Raw genomic sequence first — 23320 nt, forward strand, 5'->3', positions numbered from 1 at the left:
GGACCGCCGATGTCCCGACAACCAGTGACGTCACAGGCGCGGCACCTCCCCTCTTCCCGCCAGCTGTTTGAAATTACAAATCTTCCACGTGTGTAGCAGCGGGCGGGAGTCGGGACTCTGGAATCTAAGAAAAAAAGAAGAGGAGCAGAAGCCGGCTACAGCGGAGGCAAGTGAATGTTGCACAACGCTGATGGGGACATTGCTGTGCTGCGCTGATGGGGACACATGCTTATGGGGACACATGCTTATGGGGACACTTCTGCTGGGGACACTTCTGCTGGGGACACAAGCTGATGGGGACACAAGCTGATGGGGACACAAGCTGATGGGGACACAAGCTGTGCAGCTGGGGACACTGCTGATGGGGACATTGCTGTTCTGATGGGGACACCGCTGATGAGGACACAGGTGTCCCCATCAATGGTGTCCCCATCAGCACAGCAATGTCCCCATCAGAGGTGTCCCCATCAGCGATGATGGGGACACAAGCTGATGGGGACACAAGCTGATGGGGACATTGCTGTGCAGCTGGGGACACTGCTGATGGGGACATTGCTGTTCTGATGGGGACACCGCTGATGAGGACACAGGTGTCCCCATCAATGGTGTCCCCATCAGCACAGCAATGTCCCCATCAGCGATGATGGAGACACTGCTGCTGGGGACACTTGCTGCTGGGGACACTTGCTGCTGGGGACACTTGCTGCTGGGGACACTGCTGATGGGGACATTGCTGTTCTGATGGGGACACCGCTGATGAGGACACGGGTGTCCCCATCAATGGTGTCCCCATCAGCACAGCAATGTCCCCATCAGCGATGATGGAGACACTTGCTGCTGGGGACACTTGCTGCTGGGGACACTTGCTGCTGGGGACACTTGCTGTGCAGCTGGGGACACTGCTGATGGGGACATTGCTGTTCTGATGGGGACATTGCTGTTCTGATGGGGACACCGCTGATGAGGACACAGGTGTCCCCATCAATGGTATCAGCACAGCAATGTCCCCATCAGAGGTGTCCCCATCAGCGATGAGGGACATTTCTGTTCTGATGGGGACATTGCTGGGGACACCGTTGTTTGGCACACTGCTGATGGGGACATTTCTGTTCTGATGGGGACATTGCTGGGGACACCGTTGTTTGGCACACTGCTGATGGGGACATTTCTGTTCTGATGGGGACATTGCTGGGGACACCGTTGTTTGGCACACTGTTGATGGGGACATGGGTGTCCACATCAATGGTGTCCCCATCAGGATAGCAATGTCCCCATCAGCGGTGACCCCATAATCGATGTCCCCATCAGCACAGCAATGTCCCCATCAGAGGTGTCCCCATCAGCGGTGATGGGGACACATGCTGCTGGGGACACTGCTGATGGGGACATTGCTGTGCTGATGGGGACACCGCTGACAGGGACATTGCTGTGCTGATGGGGATGTTTTGTGGTGGACACTGCTGATGGGGACTTTAGGGACATGGCTGAATTTAGGGACATGGCTGAATTTAGGGACATGGCTGAATTTAGGGACATGGCTGAATTTAGGGACGTGGCTGCATTTAAAAAAAATGCCGAAGCAGGGAGAAAAAGCGGGGCCATTGTGAAGGATATGCTTCAGTTAATTCTAGGGTTGTCCCGATACCGATACTAGTATCGGTATCGGGACCGATACCGAGTATTTGCGCTAGTACTTGTACTCGCGCAAATACTCCCGATGCCTAAATAGAATACTTTTTTTTTTTTTTTTCCCGAGTGCGGGTGGAGAGGGGGTGGAGAGCGGAGCAGAGCAGTCCTTGTATGGTGGAGAGGAGAGCTGCTCAATCCCCCTCCCCTCCCCCCGCCGCTGCCGACATCTAGTTACTATGCAAGGGGGGAACACAACAGCTGTCATTTGCATTTGAATAGCTGGGTGTTCCCCTGCCGCGCCTTCATGTATAGCCCCTCCCCCTTGCCCGGGCACTTTGATACGACTGTCTATCAAAGTTTCTGGGCAAGGGGCTATACATGACGGCGCGGCGGGGGGAACACCCAGCTATTCAAATGCAAATGACAGCTGTTGTGTTCCCCTAGCGCAGGGGTCTCCAAACCCCGGCCTGCTTGTGTGTTCGATCCGGCCCGCCCGCTGTGCTTTTTGATTGGCTGCTGGGACCGCCGATGTCCCGACAACCAGTGACGTCACAGGCGCGGCACCTCCCCTCTTCCCGCCAGCTGTTTGAAATTACAAATCTTCCACGTGTGTAGCAGCGGGCGGGAGTCGGGACTCTGGAATCTAAGAAAAAAAGAAGAGGAGCAGAAGCCGGCTACAGCGGAGGCAAGTGAATGTTGCACAACGCTGATGGGGACATTGCTGTGCTGCGCTGATGGGGACACATGCTTATGGGGACACATGCTTATGGGGACACTTCTGCTGGGGACACTTCTGCTGGGGACACAAGCTGATGGGGACACAAGCTGATGGGGACACAAGCTGATGGGGACACAAGCTGTGCAGCTGGGGACACTGCTGATGGGGACATTGCTGTTCTGATGGGGACACCGCTGATGAGGACACAGGTGTCCCCATCAATGGTGTCCCCATCAGCACAGCAATGTCCCCATCAGAGGTGTCCCCATCAGCGATGATGGGGACACAAGCTGATGGGGACACAAGCTGATGGGGACATTGCTGTGCAGCTGGGGACACTGCTGATGGGGACATTGCTGTTCTGATGGGGACACCGCTGATGAGGACACAGGTGTCCCCATCAATGGTGTCCCCATCAGCACAGCAATGTCCCCATCAGCGATGATGGAGACACTGCTGCTGGGGACACTTGCTGCTGGGGACACTTGCTGCTGGGGACACTTGCTGCTGGGGACACTGCTGATGGGGACATTGCTGTTCTGATGGGGACACCGCTGATGAGGACACGGGTGTCCCCATCAATGGTGTCCCCATCAGCACAGCAATGTCCCCATCAGCGATGATGGAGACACTTGCTGCTGGGGACACTTGCTGCTGGGGACACTTGCTGCTGGGGACACTTGCTGTGCAGCTGGGGACACTGCTGATGGGGACATTGCTGTTCTGATGGGGACATTGCTGTTCTGATGGGGACACCGCTGATGAGGACACAGGTGTCCCCATCAATGGTATCAGCACAGCAATGTCCCCATCAGAGGTGTCCCCATCAGCGATGAGGGACATTTCTGTTCTGATGGGGACATTGCTGGGGACACCGTTGTTTGGCACACTGCTGATGGGGACATTTCTGTTCTGATGGGGACATTGCTGGGGACACCGTTGTTTGGCACACTGCTGATGGGGACATTTCTGTTCTGATGGGGACATTGCTGGGGACACCGTTGTTTGGCACACTGTTGATGGGGACATGGGTGTCCACATCAATGGTGTCCCCATCAGGATAGCAATGTCCCCATCAGCGGTGACCCCATAATCGATGTCCCCATCAGCACAGCAATGTCCCCATCAGAGGTGTCCCCATCAGCGGTGATGGGGACACATGCTGCTGGGGACACTGCTGATGGGGACATTGCTGTGCTGATGGGGACACCGCTGACAGGGACATTGCTGTGCTGATGGGGATGTTTTGTGGTGGACACTGCTGATGGGGACTTTAGGGACATGGCTGAATTTAGGGACATGGCTGAATTTAGGGACATGGCTGAATTTAGGGACGTGGCTGCATTTAAAAAAAAAGTATCGGTATTCGGTATCGGCGAGTACATGAAAAAAAGTATCGGTACTTGTACTCAGTCCTAAAAAAGTGGTATCGGGACAACCCTAGTAACTCTCGGCTAGTAATGCTGTGAAGGGAATGTTTGACGGGGATATCATTCTACTACCGTCACAAAAGGGAATAGATTCAGTTCCTCTAATCTTTTCTCATAGCTCTTGTCAGTTTGGCTGCCCTTCTCTGCACTTTCTCCAGTTCCCCGATATCCTTTTTGAGAACTGGAGCCCAAAACTGAACTGCATATTTCAGATGAGGTCCTACTAATGATTTGTACAGAGGCAAAATTATATCTCTCTCTCTGGAGTCCATACCTCTCTTAATACAAGAAAGGACTTTGCTTGCTTCGGAAACCGCAGCTTGGCATTGCATGCTATTTTTGAGCTTAAGATCTACCAAAACCCCCAGATCCTTCTCCACCATTGATTCCCCCAGTGGTACTCCCCCTAGTATGTATGATGCATGCATATTCTTAGCCCCTAAGTGCATAACTGCATAATTTTACATTTATCAACATTAAACCTCATTTGCCACTTAGTTGCCCAAATAGTGCAGTGAGGTTGGCTTGTAAATTGGAGACATCCTGTAAGGACGTTATTCCACTGTATAGCTTAGTGTCATCTGCAAAGACAGAAATTTTACTTTTAACCACTTAAGGACTGCCTCCTGCACATATACGTCGGCAGAATGGCACGGCTGGGCACAAGCACGTACCTGTACGTCCTCTTTAAGAGCCCAGTCGTGGGTCGCGGAGCTCCGTGACCGAGGTACGAAGCTCCGTGACTGCGGCCTGCGGGACTCATGGACCCAATCGCCACTGGAGTCCCGATTGGTCCCCGGAGCTGAAGAACGAGGAGAGCTGTGTGTAAACACAGCTTCCCCGTTCTTCACTGTGGTGCTGTCATTGATCGTGTGTTCCCTGATATAGGGAAACACAATCAATGACATCACACGTCCAGCCCCGCCCCCTACAGTTAGAAACACATATGAGGTCACACTTAACCCCTTCAGCGCCCCCCAGTGGTTTACTCCCAAACTTCAATTGTAATTTTCACAGTAAACAATGCATTTATATAAATGGCATATATAAGGGGCGCTAAAATTAAATAACACATATAGTGAATTGGTAAATAAACAATTAAATAATATATGATATCAGATAATAAATCTAAACCAACATAGGCAGACTAAGTGAACAGCAGCACACTGGCAAAAATAAATAAACTTGAATAAGTGAAAAAGCTGAATAAGTAAAACAATAATTATAATAATAAGAGTCCAATCAAAAAAGTGTTCAGATAAGATCCAATCAAGGTTAATCTCTATCGGATGCAAATTGTTGAAAGTTCATTCGTAAAAGGTGTCCACCTCCACTAAGAAGATCCCCAAAATGTGCACTAATAGATGGCTCCTTACCACAAGGTGTTGACCTAGTTTGTTAGAAAAGGTCAAATACAGCAAGTTGGTCACTAAACCAGTAGAATGATTCAGCTGCGCGGCTCTAGGTTTCCAGGATTCAAACACTCTCATAAAGGAGGGAGAGGGGAAACCACCATAGTGAAGTACAGTTTATTTAAAATAAATCACAGATAAAACAGCATAGCCAAATGGCCTCTTACTTTGATAGTGCCTTGGACGTACGTTTCGTGATTGACACGTCGTCAGGAAGCGTCTTCGCTTCCTGACGACGTGTCAATCATGAAACGTACGTCGAGGCGCCTGGTTACGTTCGAAAGTACGCACTTCCGGTCCCGCTGGTCCTCTGGCCTGGAACGCACGCCAGCTCTCCAAGCGAGGAACTGCTATCCGGATTGGATTACTTTCAGTTCCCCAATGAGGAACTTTCATCACAGCCTATCCTGCCATGCTGACTAGCCTCAGTGCCGGGTCCAAGGCACTATCAAAGTAAGAGGCCATTTGGCTATGCTGTTTTATCTGTGATTTATTTTAAATAAACTGTACTTCACTATGGTGGTTTCCCCTCTCCCTCCTTTATGAGAGTGTTTGAATCCTGGAAACCTAGAGCCGCGCAGCTGAATCATTCTACTGGTTTAGTGACCAACTTGCTGTATTTGACCTTTTCTAACAAACTAGGTCAACACCTTGTGGTAAGGAGAGAAGAGCGGTAACCGCTCACCCAGGGACCAGACAGCTAGCTAGTCAGCTAACCAGCCAGGCAGGCAGGCTCCTTCAAACCTTGCTGCACAAGCCAACTTGCAGCTCCAGGACCATCTCCTTCCTCCCCTTTGGACCCCTCTCCGCCGCAGGTAAGACCCTGTCTCTCAGGGCCATCTATCCTCCCTGGAACCACGGATGGCCGTCCTTTTCAGGACAGCCATCTCACCGGGTTAAATACTGCGGATCCCCTCTCTTCTTTACCCCCCATCGTCCCCCACACTGCCACCTACAATTGGGGCACCCCCCCGCCACCCCATCGCCACCTCCGAGGCAATTTTCGGTGCTCTTTCGCATCCGCGCCAGCCTAGCACAGATTCGCGGCCGCCACGCTTAGGAAAGACAGCGGCTTCAGCCGCGGCCTAGCGGCACGCCGCAGACGCCCTGACACAGGCCAACAAATACTCAAAATTAACCCAAAACTGCCCTGAAACACCCCCCCTATCCTTGGAGGACCCCATCCTCCCCCGGATTCAACAAATCCAACTTAATTACCCAGCTTTAGCCCCCTATCTTGAGGCCTGTGTCCTGATCAGCGGCCATCTTGGTACACCCCAGCAATAGTGACACTTCTCACCCCCCCCCCTCAAAAACCAACAGCACTTGATCCAGGGTTTATCCGATCGCCTTTCAGGGATCAGGAAGGAATTTTTTCCCCTGCCGCAGCATATTGGCTCAGCTCGGCCAGGTTTTTTTTGCCTTCCTCTGGACCAAGCCGAGGGAGAGGATTCAGAGAATCTTCCCTCCATCACCACTCCACACCTGCGCCCCCCCCGGTGACTGGTGACTATGGCTAATCGCCGCTACGCTGCAGAAACCATTCGGGGTCTGAGACGATTCGCCACAGCATTACCAGCCGTCACCATAAAGGCCTTAAAAATAGAGCATCTTTTAAGAATCGATCGACGATCGATCATCAAAAATTTCAACCATTTACCCCAGGTTAAGCACATATCATGTGCTTTGATCAACACAAGATCGGCAGTAAAACACTGATCAGAAATCCACGATTTCATACTACAACACGATCTAGACTGCCTCTTTATTACAGAAAGCTGGCTCTCAGACGACTGCAACACCATTCTCGGAGAACTGGTGCCAGAAAACTATCGAATTATAACGGAAAACAGAATAGGGCAAAGAGGAGGAGGTCTGGCGGTGATCCACAAGATTCACCTTGCATTCACTAAACCAGTCCTTCAAAATCCTCTTCCATTCATGGAAACCCTTACTCTTCAACTTCAAACAAACCCCCAGGAGACTGTCCACATTCTTCTCTGCTATAGGCCACCCGGGCCAAAATCGCAGCTTCTTCCATCATTAACGGAGTTTTTTTCCACTTATACCCTTAACAGCAAACGCCTCTTGCTGCTCGGAGATTTCAATCTCTGGGCCAACTCCTCACAAGACCCCATTGCTGACGCCTGTATTGACCACCTGGAAGGGTTAGGGCTACAGCAACTTATATGTGGGCCAACTCATGCTTCAGGACACATGCTCGACTTAATTTTCAGACAAAATCTGAAGATAAGCATTTCGGAAAATGAAACATTGCCATGGTCAGATCACCATGCAATTAAATTCATAATTCCCAAAATTCCCCCACAGATAAAAGCACCCAAGCCGGTGACTACACACTGGACTAGATCGCAGAAGAAGCTCCATTCGGAACTCTTCAAATCTACCTTGGGAATTAAAATCAAAACAATCCATCCACTTCAAACAGCCTCAGATACACTGGATGCCTTAAATGCAGCCCTACTACAGTCAGCCGACTTAGTAGCACCGAAACGCAAAGCCTGCACCCAGAAAAAAAAGTCCGGCTGGTTTAACAACCAGATGTCACTACTGAGGCAAGAGCGCAGAAGGGCGGAAGTCACCTGGAAAAGAAGCGCTTCAGAGGAAAACCTCATCACCTACAAGGTAATAACAAGAAAATATCATAAAGAAATCTTCAAAGCCAAGAAACAACATTTTTCTATGGCGATCAACAATGCCCTAAACCGCCCCCGTGAACTTTTCAAGATGGTCACCCAGACCATGAATCCAGGATGCCTTGAAGCCCCCAATTCAGACACCCAAGAGTTTTGTAATGAATTATCGGATTTCTTCATCAATAAAATTGAGGGAATCCGGGAAAGCATTCTGCAAAACAATACCCCCCTCAGCCCACCACACAACACCCAGAGAAAATTTCTACAGGCAACAAAGTTCACTCTGAAACCCATCTCCATCGATGCTACAAAAAATATCATCGGTACTCTGCGAAACAGCACAGCGCCCAATGATATTATCCCCACTAAACTGCTGAAGATTTGTGCTGACATCCTGGCACCACCTATCACGCAGCTTATAAACCACTCATTTAAGGAAGGCATAGTGCCCTCCCTGCTGAAAGAGGGCACAATCCAGCCCATCTTGAAAAAACCGACCCTCGACCCCAAGGACCCAACTCACCGTCGCCCCATAACAGGCCTAAATGTCTTCTCCAAGGTAATGGAAAAAACAGTGGTACAACAGCTGCAACAGCATCTAGATACCCATAATCTACTGGATCCATTACAATCAGGCTTCCGTCCCAGACACGGGACAGAAACAGCTTTACTCAAAATATGGGACGACGCCCTTGAGGCCGCAGACGAAGGAGAATCTTGTCTGCTGGTTCTGCTGGACCTAAGCGCAGCCTTTGACACGGTAGACCACAAACTGTTACTGAGGCGTCTGGCTGAGGTAGCCAGAGTCGCAGAAGGTGACATACCATGGTTTTCCTCCTTCCTGGAAAACCGATCACAAACAGTTAAACTGGGATCTTTCATATCTGAGAGGCGCACGGTGTCATGCGGAATCCCCCAAGGATCCCCCCTGTCACCGGTGCTTTTCAACATCTATCTCCGCCCTCTCTTTGATATTATCAGTAGCCAAAAACTACTCTATCACTCATATGCAGACGATACGCAACTGTATTTTCGCATCTGCAACAAAAAGGATCATCATTCCAGTTTAGAGAAATGTCTCTCTTTGATAGAAAACTGGATGTCTAAGAGTTATCTTAAACTCAACAATTCCAAAACAGAACTTCTCCTGTTTCAGGCCAGTCGCAAGAGTCAACTGGCAACAACCTGGACACCCCCGCCCATTCTGGGCCAAATCATCACCCCTAGCTCCAAAGTCAAAAGTCTTGGGGTCATTTTTGACACCTACATGACAATGGACGCACAAATAGGGTCAGTAGTCAGCAGTTCTCACCATCTGCTGTGCCTACTACGCAGACTTATCCCATTTATCCCTAAGGAAGACGTAGCAGTCGTGGTGGGAACAATTGTGAACTCCAGATTGGATTACGCAAATGCTCTTTACCTCGGACTCCCAAAGTACCAAATCTCTCGTCTGCAAGTCGTTCAGAATACGGCCGCCAGACTTGTGACTGGGAAAAAAACATGGGAATCAATCTCACCTTCACTGAGAACCCTTCACTGGTTGCCAGTAAAGGACAGAATTGCTTTTAAAGCACTCTGTCTGACACATAAGTTCATCCATGGGAAGGCTCCGCAATATCTTTGCGACAAGATAGAACCCCACAATTCCAATCGCCTTCTGCGATCTACGGGCCAAAACCTGGTCAAGGTACCCAAAGCCAGATACAAATCCAAAGGAGAAAGAAGGTTTGCATTCCAGGGTCCAAGACTATGGAACGCTTTACCAACCAGCATTCGGTTGGAGGAAAACCACCTGGCCTTCAGAAGACAGATTAAAACTCTGCTCTTTTGATGTCAAGAGACAGGAACCATCAAGCGCCCAGAAGCGATTCAGTTCGCATGTGCCGCGCTATATAAGTTTTTCATTCATTCATTCATTCAACCAGTCTTCTGGGATCAGCTTTTTTGTTCTGTTTTTGGCCGTGGCATGTAATTTTGTGACCCATTTTTATTAAAGGAGAAGTTTTTTGGAGTGCGGCTGTCCCAGCTCTACCTTGTGGTAAGGAGCCATCTATTAGTGCACATTTTAGGGATCTTCTTGATGGAGGTGGACACCTTTTATGAATGAACTTTCAACAATTTGCATCCGATAGAGATTAACCTTGATTGGATCTTAGCTGAACACTTTTTTGATTGGACTCTTATTATTATCATTATTGTTTCACTTATTCAATTTTTTCACTTATTCAAGTTTATTTATTTTTGCCAGTGTGCTGCTGTTCACTTAGTCTGCCTATGTTGGTTTAGATTTATTATCTGATATCATATATTATTTAATTGTTTATTTACCAATTCACTATATGTGTTATTTAGTTTTAGCGCCCCCTATATATGCCATTTCTGTTTAATTCAGACCTGTGTTGAGGTCTCAATTTCAGGGGAGCTGCTTATTCACTATAATTTATGTTGTTGTCACATTAATTTACCCATTTTTGGCGCGAGATACCACAATTCCCTATAATGCATTTATATAGCATTTTTTGCTGTGAAAATGACAATTGTCCCAAAAATGTGTCAAAATTGTCCGATGTGTCCGCCATAATGTCGCGGTCACGAAAAAAATCGCTGATCGTCGCCATTAGTAGTAAAAAAAAAATATTAATAAAAATGCAATAAAACTATCCCCTATTTTGTAAACACTATAAATTTTGCGCAAACCGATCGATAAACGCTTATTGCGATATTTTTTTACCAAAAATAGGTAGAAGAATACGTATTGGCCTAAACTGAGGAAAAAAATAGTTTTTTTATATATTTTTGGGGGATATTTATTATAGCAAAAAGGAATAAAATATTGCATTTTTTTCAAAATTGTCGCTCTATTTTTGTTTATAGCGCAAAAAATAAAAACCGCAGAGGTGATCAAATACCACCAAAAGAAAGCTCTATTTGTGGGAAAAAAAGGACGCCAATTTTGTTTGGGGGCCGTGTCGCACGACCGCGAAATTGTCAGTTAAAGCGACGCAGTGCCGAATCGCAAAAACTGGCCAGGTCCTTTACCTGCATTTTGATCCAGGTCTTAAGTGGTTAATCCCAGACCCTATATCATTTATAAAGATTTTAAAAAGTAAGGATCCCAGCACTGAACTTTGGGGTATACCACTGATAACTGTAGACCATTCAGAGTAAGAATCATTGACCACTACTCTCTGAATTCTGTCTTTTAGCCAGTTTTCTATCCATTTACAAATTGATCATTCCAAGCCTGTAGACTTTACCTTACACATGAGTCGTGTGTGGGGAACTACAGTATGTCAAATGCTTTTGCAAAGTCCAGGTATACCACATCCACAGCCACCCCTCTGTCTAAGGTTTTACTTACCTCCTCATAAAAAGAAATCAGGTTTGTTTGACAACTTCTGTCTTTCACGAATCCATGCTCTCTGTTGCTTAAAATATTTTTTTCCAACAAGAACTTGTCTATTCTTGACCACTGGGTACTTAAACCCCCTTAACCTCCCTGGCGGTATGATTCTTTCAGAAAAAACATGCTGAAAGCGGTACCATTATTTGCAAGGAAATTTGGCGTTTTATATTGTAGGTCTGTCAATTTTAGAAATAACTCACTTAAATCTGACCAAACAAGCTTCTAATAGGCATCCCGGGTATGACATTTTTTTAAAAACAAAATTATAAATTATAATATAATAAATAATTATAAATAATTATAACAAATAATAATATAATTATAATAAAAATTATTCAATAATGTAATCAAATCAAAATCACTGAAATTTGCTCAGTTGCAGAATTGTTGCTGTCATTATTTTTTTTTTTTATGACGAATTTCCCCGCAAATCGCTATCGCACAATTCTGCAAGTGATTATAATTTATTATCGCTGTTTTTTAGCTGATCTAAAACTATTTTTGACATAAAGGGACACTTTTGGTTGCTATGGACAATCTACAGTTTGCAGGGAGAAAGAAACGTTTTTATTATATAAAATGACATGCAGGGCACTGGACAGACCACTAGGGACAAGGGGGGTGTGTTTTTTTTACATACAGTACTGTAATCTATAAGATTACAGTATACTGTATGCATAGTGTTTGTTTACTTTTTTGAATTTGGCGCCGTTCTCCGTCCCCGTGCGTCGTAACGTCGCAGGGAACGGAGATCGGCGTCACACGGAGGCACTGTGTGAATCGAGCGAGGTCCTGCTCGCTCACACAGCGCGGTGGCATCGCTGGATCCAGGGACAAGGTAAGTAAAACTCCCTGTACATCCAGCGAGGCGAGCCCGAGTCTGACTCGGGGTTACCGATCCTTGCCCAAAAATCTCACCCCGAGTCAGACTTGGGAACACCGCCCAGGAGGTTAATAACCAGACCAATTTTCAGCTTTCGGTGCTCTCACATTTTGAATGACAATTACTCAGTCCTGTAATACTGTATCCATATGAAATTTTCGTCCTTTTTTTCACATACATAGAGCTTTCTTTTGTTGGTATTTGATTACCTCTGCGGTTTCTATTTTTTTCGCTATATATATGAAAAAAGACCGGACATTTTGTAAAAAAAATGCATTTTTCTTAATTTTTATTATACAATTTTGCAAATAAGTAATTTTTCTTCATAAATTAGGCCAACAAGTTTTACTGCTACATATCTTTGGTAAAATTAGTGGATATTATTTAGTCTGGGTGAAAGTTATAGGGTCTACAAGCTATGGTACCAATTACTAAAAATGTATCAATTTGATCACATCTGATATACTGACAGCCTTTCTCATTTCTTGAGACCCTAACAAGCCAGTAAAGTACAAATACCCGCCAAATGACCCCCTTTTGGAAAGTAGACATTCCAAGGTAGTTAGTAAGAGGCATAGTAAAAATTTTTAAGTTGTCATTTTTTCCCACAATTCTTTGCAAAATTAAGATTTTTTTTCACACCAAATTGTCATTATAACAGGTTATTCCTCCCACTTGGCTTGTACATTCCCCAAAATATATTCTGCTGCTCCTCCTGAGTATGGCAATACCACATGTGTGAGACTTTTACACAGCCTGGCCACATACAAAGGCCCAACACTAAAGTAGCAACTTCAGGTGTTCTAGGAGCATAAATTACACATCTAATCTATCAACCACCTATTACATATTTGAAGGCCCTGGAGCACCAGGACAATGGAAATGCCCACAAAGTGACCCCATTTTGGAAAGCAAACACCCCAACGTATAATCTATGAGGCATAATGAGTCTTTTGAATGGTTCATTTTTTTCCAGAAGTTTTTGGAAAATGTGGAAAAAATGTATAGGATATTTCCAGCACATAGCATGTACATAGCAAAAATGACACCCCAAGATGTATTCTGCTACTCCTCCTGAGTATGGCAACACCACATGTGTGAGACTTCTACACAGCCTGGCCACATAGAGGCCCAACATCCAAGAAGCACCATCAGGTGTTCTAGGGACATAAATTACGCATCCAATTTCCTTACAATCTATCACATTTTTTAAGGCCCTTCATATTTCTAACACAGCATGTACATACCAAGAATTACACCTTAAAATACATTCTGCTGAATAAAGGGTAAAAAAAAGATTACCTGTGGTTTTAGTAGTGCAATTGTCCACAGAAGGAGAGCCCTGATCCAGGCAGCAGGCAGGGACGTGGTCAGCGACTGTGAATGGAATTGTCCAGGCAGCAGACATCTGATAAAGGTATATACTTTCCAACACATCTTCAAACTGAGCCTTTGTTGACTCACTTTGCTATTTACTTTTTAATGTGCACTTATTACTCTCATTATTCTCATTTTTTAATCTAGCTTCTTGAGCTATCTGGCATATCAGCGCTGTAGTTTGTTAAACATTCAAGCAAGCCTTGCTGCTATATGAACCAGGTACAAACAAATCGTTTTTACTTGATGGAATCTTTTCCAATTTAGTTATGCACATATTGGTGCATTTTTGTTATACATGCAGGCGCATTCTGGCTTCTAGTAAGCTATGCACACTGCATTTGAATATATACTGACATACAATCTTTTCTTTTCCTTTTTGTCTCTTATTTTTCTTACCCTCCCCCCTTTTCCTCTCTCTGATCCCTCTCTGCTTTGCAGTAAGGACAGATCAGTCTTTGATTGATGTGCATACCTTACTGGGACAATCTTTTGGAATGTCTCCATTTACCGTATAGGTTCATCCTGCGTGTTCAATGTTCGGCAGTTAGCACGAGTAAGTGAGTATTGATGTTTAACCCCTCAATACTAGCGCTACATGCGCGCTTTGAGTCCTGGTACATTTCAATCTTCATTTAAGATACATACTCTTGATTCTCAGCCATGGTCCATCTTCTCCTTCTCTCATTAGGTATACATATGGGCTCCTGTTCCTGGGTTGGCCTGCCACAGGTGTGTAGCGGTATCACCCGTTAGCCGGGGGTTACCTACATCCAGGACACTGTTTCCGTACGGTCGCACTCTCACGGGCTCCCACCCCATTCATCTCAGGTAAGGGCTGTCCCCTTGTCCATAGTAACCGCACTGACTCTGTTCATTGGTTTATACTATTTCAATAATGTTATGATTATTTTGTTGTATATTTTCCGGTTTTTCTTTTTCCCCCTTTTTTTGTATTTTACTATGTATATGCAATATTTCGGATATGAAATGTTATTTATATGGTATTACATTGTTAACTCTTTACTCATATAGAATACCACCCACCGTGGGTTCCTGACGAAGCCCACTAGTGCGAACCTTCAACACATGTGGCATGAAGAAGACTACTTGCAATCATTTGCATATATAGTACTTTTTCTATTCTAACATGATTGGTTTTAGCATTTGTTAAATATTTAGACCCTATTTTTGTAACAATAAATCTTTTCTTATCAGATATGATTTTTGTCTATATGGTTCAGATGATTGGAGTTTGACCAGGCTCTTATCTATATATATATATATCCACTATACCTATCCATCATGCATCATTTAAAATCCCACACCACATCCTGTCATAGGAAACTATCTATCTATCTATCTATCTATCTATCTATCTATCTATCTATCTATCTATCTATCTATCTATCTATCTATATTATATATATATATATATATATATATATATATATATATATATATATATATATATATATATATATATATATTTATTTATTAATCAATTAATTAATTTATTTATTTTTTCCTTAAAGCGATATTAAAGCCTTTTTTTTCAAATAACAAACATGTTATACTTATGGTTTTGCACAGTGCAGCCTGGATCCTGCTCTTCTCGGGTGCCACGCTGGCGCTCCTGGCTCCTCCCTCCTTCCGAGTGCCCCCACAGCAAGCAGCCTGCTCTGGGGGCACTCAAGCAGGCAAACTCCCAACTCATGGCTCTGTGAGTCTATTCACACATGGAGCCATGGCTCGGCCCACCCCCTACATCTCCTTATTGGCTCATTGGCTGTGATTGACAGCAGTGAGAGACAATGGCTACCACTTCTGCCAACAAGCAAGCAGGAGTGCAAGACCACAGGGAGGCAAGACTCTCATGGACATTGTTGGATTGAGGGGGGCTCAGGTAAGCATTAGGGGGGCTGTGGGAGTTGCTGCACACACAAGATTTTTTACCTTCATGCATAAAATACATGAAGGTAAAAAATCTTGTACCATTACAACCACTTTAAGTTTATGTCAGAATTTTTCTCCTGGAGGTATTTTGTTATGATTGCTTGAGCAATGGAAATGACAGAAAAAAACCTTCACTCTGAGTGAATTCAAAGGTATTTTCAGGGACCAATTACACCATTGCCATTGAGCCAGTCCATGAGTGATTTTGGTGTTAAATTGTTCTACAATGTTGAAGACCTGCTAGGAAATAAGAGTTCAAAGAGGGAACAAAGGACACATAAATATACAGAATGGATGTCTGCTCTGGAGTACATGCCTCAGGTCAGATACAAATGTACACAGAAGTAAAATGCTTTTTTTAAGTGGTAACCTGTTTACAAGTAATAGAAAAATGTCAGTCCTCTATGAAGCAGTAGAAAATAGCATTCCTTATATAAAGGTCTTAAAGGGCACAATAATTTACAGTGACGGAAATGCATGTAGTCACTGCAGTGCTTTTTTCACCTTGATGCCTATGTAGAAAATTTGACATAAGTGATATATTTTCCTGTAATAATCATTTCTCTTAGCTTTCCTTCCATGATTACATAATTAGGATGTACAGTTTATATCTGCATTGAAAATAAATAAATACAGTAAATGGTTGTGTAGAATTATTGTGGGATTGGAACTTTAAGTTTAGGTAGCCATAGATCAAAGATTTAACAAGGATTTCAACTATAAATGTAAATGCTTGTTTGGAGGGTTGGTTATAAAAAGTTGAGAGGTGAGGAGAGCTAGGCATAAGCTGGCTTTAGATGGATCAAAATTAGCCGGGTTCAGCAGGTAATGAATACATTTTGATCCATGTGTGGCACTGCTGCTCAACAGATGTTGATCTATCGATTAACTTCTGCTGAACAGACCTGTTGAAAAAAAGCTGATTGATCAGTGGCTGCAGCCAATGGCTGCGCTGCTGATCTATATATTCTTTTTTTTTTTGCATTAGATTTTATTAAAAGATAATTCAATACAGGAAATACGACATTACATTTTCATATATCATTTGAAATAAAGACCATGTATACTAAACATTGTGTACATGGCATATACAATAGGAATAAAAAGCAACATGACAAGAAAATAACTACCATTACAGGGATAACTGGATGGATCGGTTTCAAAGGGTTCTATTAGATCTACAAGGCAGAACAAATAAAAGAGAAGGGGGGGGGCATCAATTACACTGTCTTGAGCTGGGTGCTCCAAGTTTAATCGATGGTGTTAAAGGAACCAGTGGGGGGTAGAGGTTGAGAATTTTAAGTGTCTTCTAGAGCTTTGAAATCCACTGGATGTAGGTTGATGTCGGGGAGTAGACCCATCTCTAAGGGGGGTGGGGAGAGCCCCATAGTAGGATAGACACTCCTTGGATAGTGTCGATTGCATGAAGACATGTCATCTGGAGTAGAATCGTACTTTGGATGCTTCTTGTTTGAGGTCCGTGTTGATTTTGTCTTTATAAAGTAAGTGTAGAAGCTCCCGTTTTATTTGCGAGATGTTTGGACAGCAGGGAGTCCAATTTTTCAAGATAGCTCTCCTTGCACTTAAGAGACATATCAGGGCCCAATCCGTATAAGGCGGGTGGGTGTTGGGGGACCATGGTAGTAGCTGGATGTCCCAATATCCAAAGATGAGGAGCAAGGGGTCCTTGGGGATTTTCAGCAGGGTTATGCGATCTATGTATTCTAAGAGAGGAGGTGTCCCCCCTCCTCCTCCCTCCTGCTGTCAGAATACAATAGCTCAGTGGGGAGGATTTCCTGAATGAAAAAAGGAAATGGAACCAATTTCCCCATCCACACAATTGCGGTAGATGGAAGAATTGGTTCAGTTTTTTGTTCAACCTGCTGTCATGTATGGACAGCTATACACATGAGATTGTTGCTTTATGGAACACCCCTAGAAATGTAATTTCCTGCTTGTGTGATTGGCTCACTGATTTTCCTAAAAGTCTGTGCAAAGCAAAAAGTCAGATTGTAGGCATCCTCTGCAACAAAAAAATTATTTTTGGTGAGTTACTCCTAAAGGGTGAACTTCTTCCAAAGGGATACAGACTTGACATCTTTCCACCTTACACTCCAAGTGCATCAGCTGATTAATAATGAAAATGTCACTCAGAGGCGGCTCTAGGCTTTGCGAGGCCTTAGGCCAATCTGAGAGATTAGGCCCCATTCACATTCATAATGGGAAAAATAATTCAAGCGATAAAAATTTACTTTATAAATTGCATATATTAAGAGTATTAAATTCTATGAATTCACCATTTATAGAACTTTCTCTAACCAATTTTTCTTTGATTATATATATATATATATATATATATATATATATATATATATATATATATATATATATATTGCATATATATTATATATTACATGCATATTTATCCATTTACATGAAGGTCAGGTTAATACAACCCAGCCAGCACAGAGTTCCCTCATATATCAGAGTCTGCAGGATTCCCCCTTAAAGTGCAAGGGAACTCTGATTTAAAGGGGAATGCTGCGGATCATCATCTAAGGGGGAACCTGCAGACTTTGGTGTAAAGGGGAACTCTAATGTAAGGGAGGGGGAGGGGCTGTGGTGACCAAAGATTACCCTTATATCAGAGTCCACTGCATTCCCCTTTACATCACAGAGTTTCAACTTGCATTTAAAATGGGAAATTTAATGTTGAGGGGGCTCTGGAGCACCTTCCGCAGAGTGAGAGAGTCGCAGACATGATACAGTAGATGGTCATAGACTGCAGACATGATACAAGAAATGGTCAGAGACTGCAGACATGATACAAGAGAAGAGATGATCAGAGACTACAGACATGATACAGAAGATGATCAGAGACTGCAGACATGATACAAGAGATGGTCAAAGACTGCAGACATGATACAAGAGATGATCAGAGACTACAGACATGATACAGAAGATGATCAGAGACTGCAGACATGGTACAAGAGATGGTCAAAGACTGCAAACATGATGCAGAAGATGGTCAGAGACTGCAGACATGATACAAGAGATGGTCAAAGACTGCAGACATGATACAAGAGATGATCAGAGACTACATACATGATACAGAAGATGATCAGAGACAGCAGACATGGTACAAGAGATGGTCAGAGACTGAAAACATGATGCAGAAGATGGTCAGAGACTGCAGACATGATACAAGTGATGGTCGGAGACTGCTGTGTCCTTAAGCCACAATGCCCTTCGAGCTGAAACCGAGTGAGCCATAAGTGACTTGATCTACCTCTGCTTCTGCTATGAAATCTGCTGCAATTTTGAGGAACTGCATAGGTGATGCATCTCCATTTCTTCCCACTTCTCTTGAGTAACTGGTCTCCACATCAGTTACCACTCTGAGAGCCATGGCAATTAAGGTCAATGCCACTGCTGGCCTACAAGAGACACCTGCAAGCAAATAGACCCTTTTTAGATCTGTACAGTGTTAACTTGTGCAACGAGGCATTTACTTTGGGGAGAGTGTCCTAAAGTTCAACATCCTTCTGATGAATGTAGTATAGTAATCCTATTTTTAGTATTTTTTGTTTATGAGGTCTCATCCATTTTCCTCAAATATCTTGTGCTTCATAGATGAGAGGAAATGAAGGAGCTGGGGAAACTCAAGATGACTTGTATGTGCAGTGGGGGATGGTAAACTGCAACAACCTTTTGACAGACTTTTATTCTGTCAAAGCAGGAAGTACTCTTTAAATAAGGTGAACATTTTTAAAGATATCATTACTTTTCCATTACATTCTTCAGTACTTTTGCAGGCAAAGAATGAGGACTCATAGAGGCTCTGAAAAAAAAAAAAAAGCAGACAGAAATAAAGTCAACTAAACCATACAGGACAGTAAGCTCTTAGAGATGAAGCACAGGGGGAACTAGACAGAGCAGGAAAAGAAGCATGAGAGCATTCCCTTAACGAGCATCATCTGTTAAGTGAGCTGTGAGAAGCCCAGGAAGGCCACAACATCAATGCATGACATTTCCAGATAATAGGATTCTGCTACGTCAGACGCCGACCTGTAGATCCACCACCCAAAGCATACAGAGTTGTCAATATACAAAGTAAAAGAGCCTCTGCTCCAGGTGTATGATGATAACCTGAGATGGAATATCTCATAGAGTGCCAGCCCCTGTGGGAAACTTGTAAGAAAAGAAATGGCTGTACATTCAGGAATGCCTTTTATTGTTCAAAGTGATAACACCAAAGACACCAACACGAGGTGACGTAGACGCTGTGAAGGATATGTCAGTGTAAATCTCCCTGCTTGGTTAAATTGTGGGTTAGAGGTAAAATGGATTCATGTGTTACAAGCTATTGACATGTTAATGACCCGTCTGCAGCTAGCTCCTTATTTCAAAGGGATGTTAATCCTGTTACTGTGATTAGAGGTGACTCATGTTATGTATTCTGATTGCTTCATTATGCGGTGCCAGGCTGCCCAGCTAATGTGTTCCCTACACCTTGTAATTAACTTCCCTGATGTCATTATTTAAAGAAAATGTGTCTCAGGTCGGCTTCGAATTGTCTGGCTATATTCTGTATGAGAAACTCCAGAGTGGGTGAAAAGGGGGTGGAGCTCCCATTGTTCCTTGATTAAGGATTTAGCTTGTAAAACTGTATTTATAACCAGCAGCAAGCTGCCAATAAATCAGTCTTGGTTCCAGCATTCAGTCTTGACTCATGTGTGGAGGATCCTGTGATGTTCTTGTATGAAGAGGAGGGAATGCTTGACGGGGATCATACCGATACCGTCACAATTGGTGGCAGCGGTGGGATCTTCCCTTCTACTCTCCCTTACACCAGGACTCCAAGCAGACACTGGGAACAGTGAATGGAAGGCTGCTACACCCTGCTTAAAAGAACTACTGGAAGTTCGTGGAAGGATTGCTAGCAACAAAACCAAGCGGGTCATCATAGCAGAATTAATGGAGCTAGACCAGGAGAACTTGGTTGCAGCAACGCCAGCAGTACAAGAGATGGAGACACCAGTGATTCAGGAGGAGGAATCACCAGCCAACAAGCTAATGAGAGAGAAGCTAGCGTGGTTCGGCCCGAACCCAACGCCGGATGTGGTGCTGAAAGTGATGGACCTGTTAGCGAAGGAGGATAAACACATAAGAGACGCAGAACTACAGGAGGCTAAACAAATAAGAGACGCAGAGCTACAGAAGGATAAACAAATAAGAGATGCAGAGCTACAGAAGGCTAAAGAAATAAGAGATGCAGAGCTACAGTTAAAACTGGCAGCAGTCCAACAAGCAGCCGCACATTCTCCAAACAGTGAGTACAGCACAGCAGACGCAAGGAAGATTCCGTTTAGCGCTTTTAAAGCTTTTGATGAAAAGGACTGTGAAATTGATAACTACCTGGCGGATTTTGAGCGACAATGTAACCTGCACCGAATAGCTAGAAGAGAGTGGGTTGCAATATTGTCAGGCAAACTGTCAGGCAAAGCTTTTGATGCTTTCCGGACCGTGCCAGATCAGGATATCCATAGCTACGCCAGGGTTAAAGAAGCGCTCCTGGCTCGTTATGCAGTAACCCCAGAGTCCCACCGACAGAAGTTCAGGGACTCACGCAAAACCACGAAAGACTCTTACGCGGAATGGGCATGCCAGTTGTCCCTGTCGGCCTCTAACTGGGTTAACAGCAGCCAGGCCACCACCGCAGAGGACATTTTGCAACTAATGCTCCTGGAGCAATTTTACAATCACATCCAGACGGACGTCAAAGATTGGGTGAGAGATCGCAGGCCCATGACTCTACCAGAGGCCGCGAAGTTGGCGGATGAATATGCGGATACTCGCAAGACAAACCAGGTCACACCACGGGTACAACCTCCACGACCAACGACGCCCTCACACCCACCAGCCGCTAGATACCAACCGCCTAACAGACCGATGACATCTAGCCCTCGCTACCCACGCCAGGAGGACAACGAACAACGCTGCTTCCGGTGCAAACAGTTGGGTCACTTCAAGCAGAATTGCCCCATGAATGACAACACCAGGTCAAATTGGTCTCAACCTGGGTACCGCCCACCAGCAGCAGCCCATTGTGTAGACTCGGCTTGGGATCCCCAGGAGCTGGGTCAGGAAGAACCATTGGGCACCCCTTACGAAGCCCTCATGGTACAATCTGTTATTACGGACAACAGGGAACACCATTGTCAGCTGGTCATGGGCGACAGCCATGAGCCGGAGGGGCCTTGGAGGGAGCTGGGCAGAAAGAGGCACCGCCGGCTACCCTCCAAGAAGAAGAGGTCCTGGAAGTCATATAACCAGCGGACCTGGGAGGAGAAAAAGCGACTGGAGGAGATGGAATCGCAGCAGGCGCCCCAGATGCGGGCCGAGATGTTCGCCAAGGGCCCACCGGTGGCCCCTTACACCACCACCCAGTTCCTGATGATGAAGGACCACGTGGAAAGCCTGCAGGACATGAGCAAGCAGGAGCTGATCCGTGAATACATGGAGCTGGAGGAGTGCATAAGCCACATGGAGGAGGAGAACAACCACCTGAGGTCACAGCAGGCTGACCCCCCCAGGCTCCATGAACTGGAGATGGAGCTGGAGAAGCTCCAAGAGGAGAACCGGCGGCTGCGGAGGGAGCAGGGGGTGGCTGACCTTATGGGGCTCTGATTCCCCTCCCCCCCCGGACTCTGAGCACCAGTGCTACAGCATTTCAACAAATATAACTTTTCCTTTTTATGAATCTCCTGTGACTGTCACTTCAGAGCCATAACCTGCCCCTCCCATAGCGGGACACCTAGACGGCGGCGCACAGACCCATTCGCCGTCTTCACACTGACTTCTGGTGACTCTGCAGATCACACAAAGACTTGGGGACTGACCGGCGTGTGATCTGACGACCCGGTGGCATACCTGAGTCGAAAGCAGTTACCAATGGAGGTCAGTCACGCCAAACGGAGTTAACCTCGGACTAAAAGCTCTGAACCCGTCAACCCTACTGGACCAGGGAAGGTCCAACCGGGTTTGCTGGAGCAGGGAGAAAAAGGGGGGCCATTGTGAAGGATATGTCAGTGTAAATCTCCCTGCTTGGTTAAATTGTGGGTTAGAGGTAAAATGGATTCATGTGTTACAAGCTATTGACATGTTAATGACCCGTCTGCAGCTAGCTCCTTATTTCAAAGGGATGTTAATCCTGTTACTGTGATTAGAGGTGACTCATGTTATGTATTCTGATTGCTTCATTATGCGGTGCCAGGCTGCCCAGCTAATGTGTTCCGTACACCTTGTAATTTACTTCCCTGATGTCATTATTTAAAGAAAATGTGTCTCAGGTCGGCTTCGAATTGTCTGGCTATATTCTGTATGAGAAACTCCAGAGTGGGTGAAAAGGGGGTGGAGCTCCCATTGTTCCTTGATTAAGGATTTAGCTTGTAAAACTGTATTTATAACCAGCAGCAAGCTGCCAATAAATCAGTCTTGGTTCCAGCATTCAGTCTTGACTCATGTGTGGAGGATCCTGTGATGTTCTTGTATGAAGAGGAGGGAATGCTTGACGGGGATCATACCGATACCGTCACAGACGCGTTTCACACAAACATCTTGTGCTTAATCATGTGCGATTAAGTTCGCATTTGCTGCGCTATACAAGTCACTCACTCACTCACTCACTCACTCACTCACTCACTCACTCACTCACTCACAATAAAAGGCAATCAGAATTCCAGGATGTGCAGCCATTTCTTTTTATACAGAGCTGTCAAGAGAAGCAGAATACAGGTGTCAGTGCTCCCAAACGCTGAGAAAAAGCTGCTGGAACACTGCAATTAGG

Source organism: Rana temporaria, chromosome 2 (genome assembly GCF_905171775.1).
Source record: "Rana temporaria chromosome 2, aRanTem1.1, whole genome shotgun sequence".
Lineage (NCBI taxonomy): Eukaryota > Metazoa > Chordata > Amphibia > Anura > Ranidae > Rana > Rana temporaria.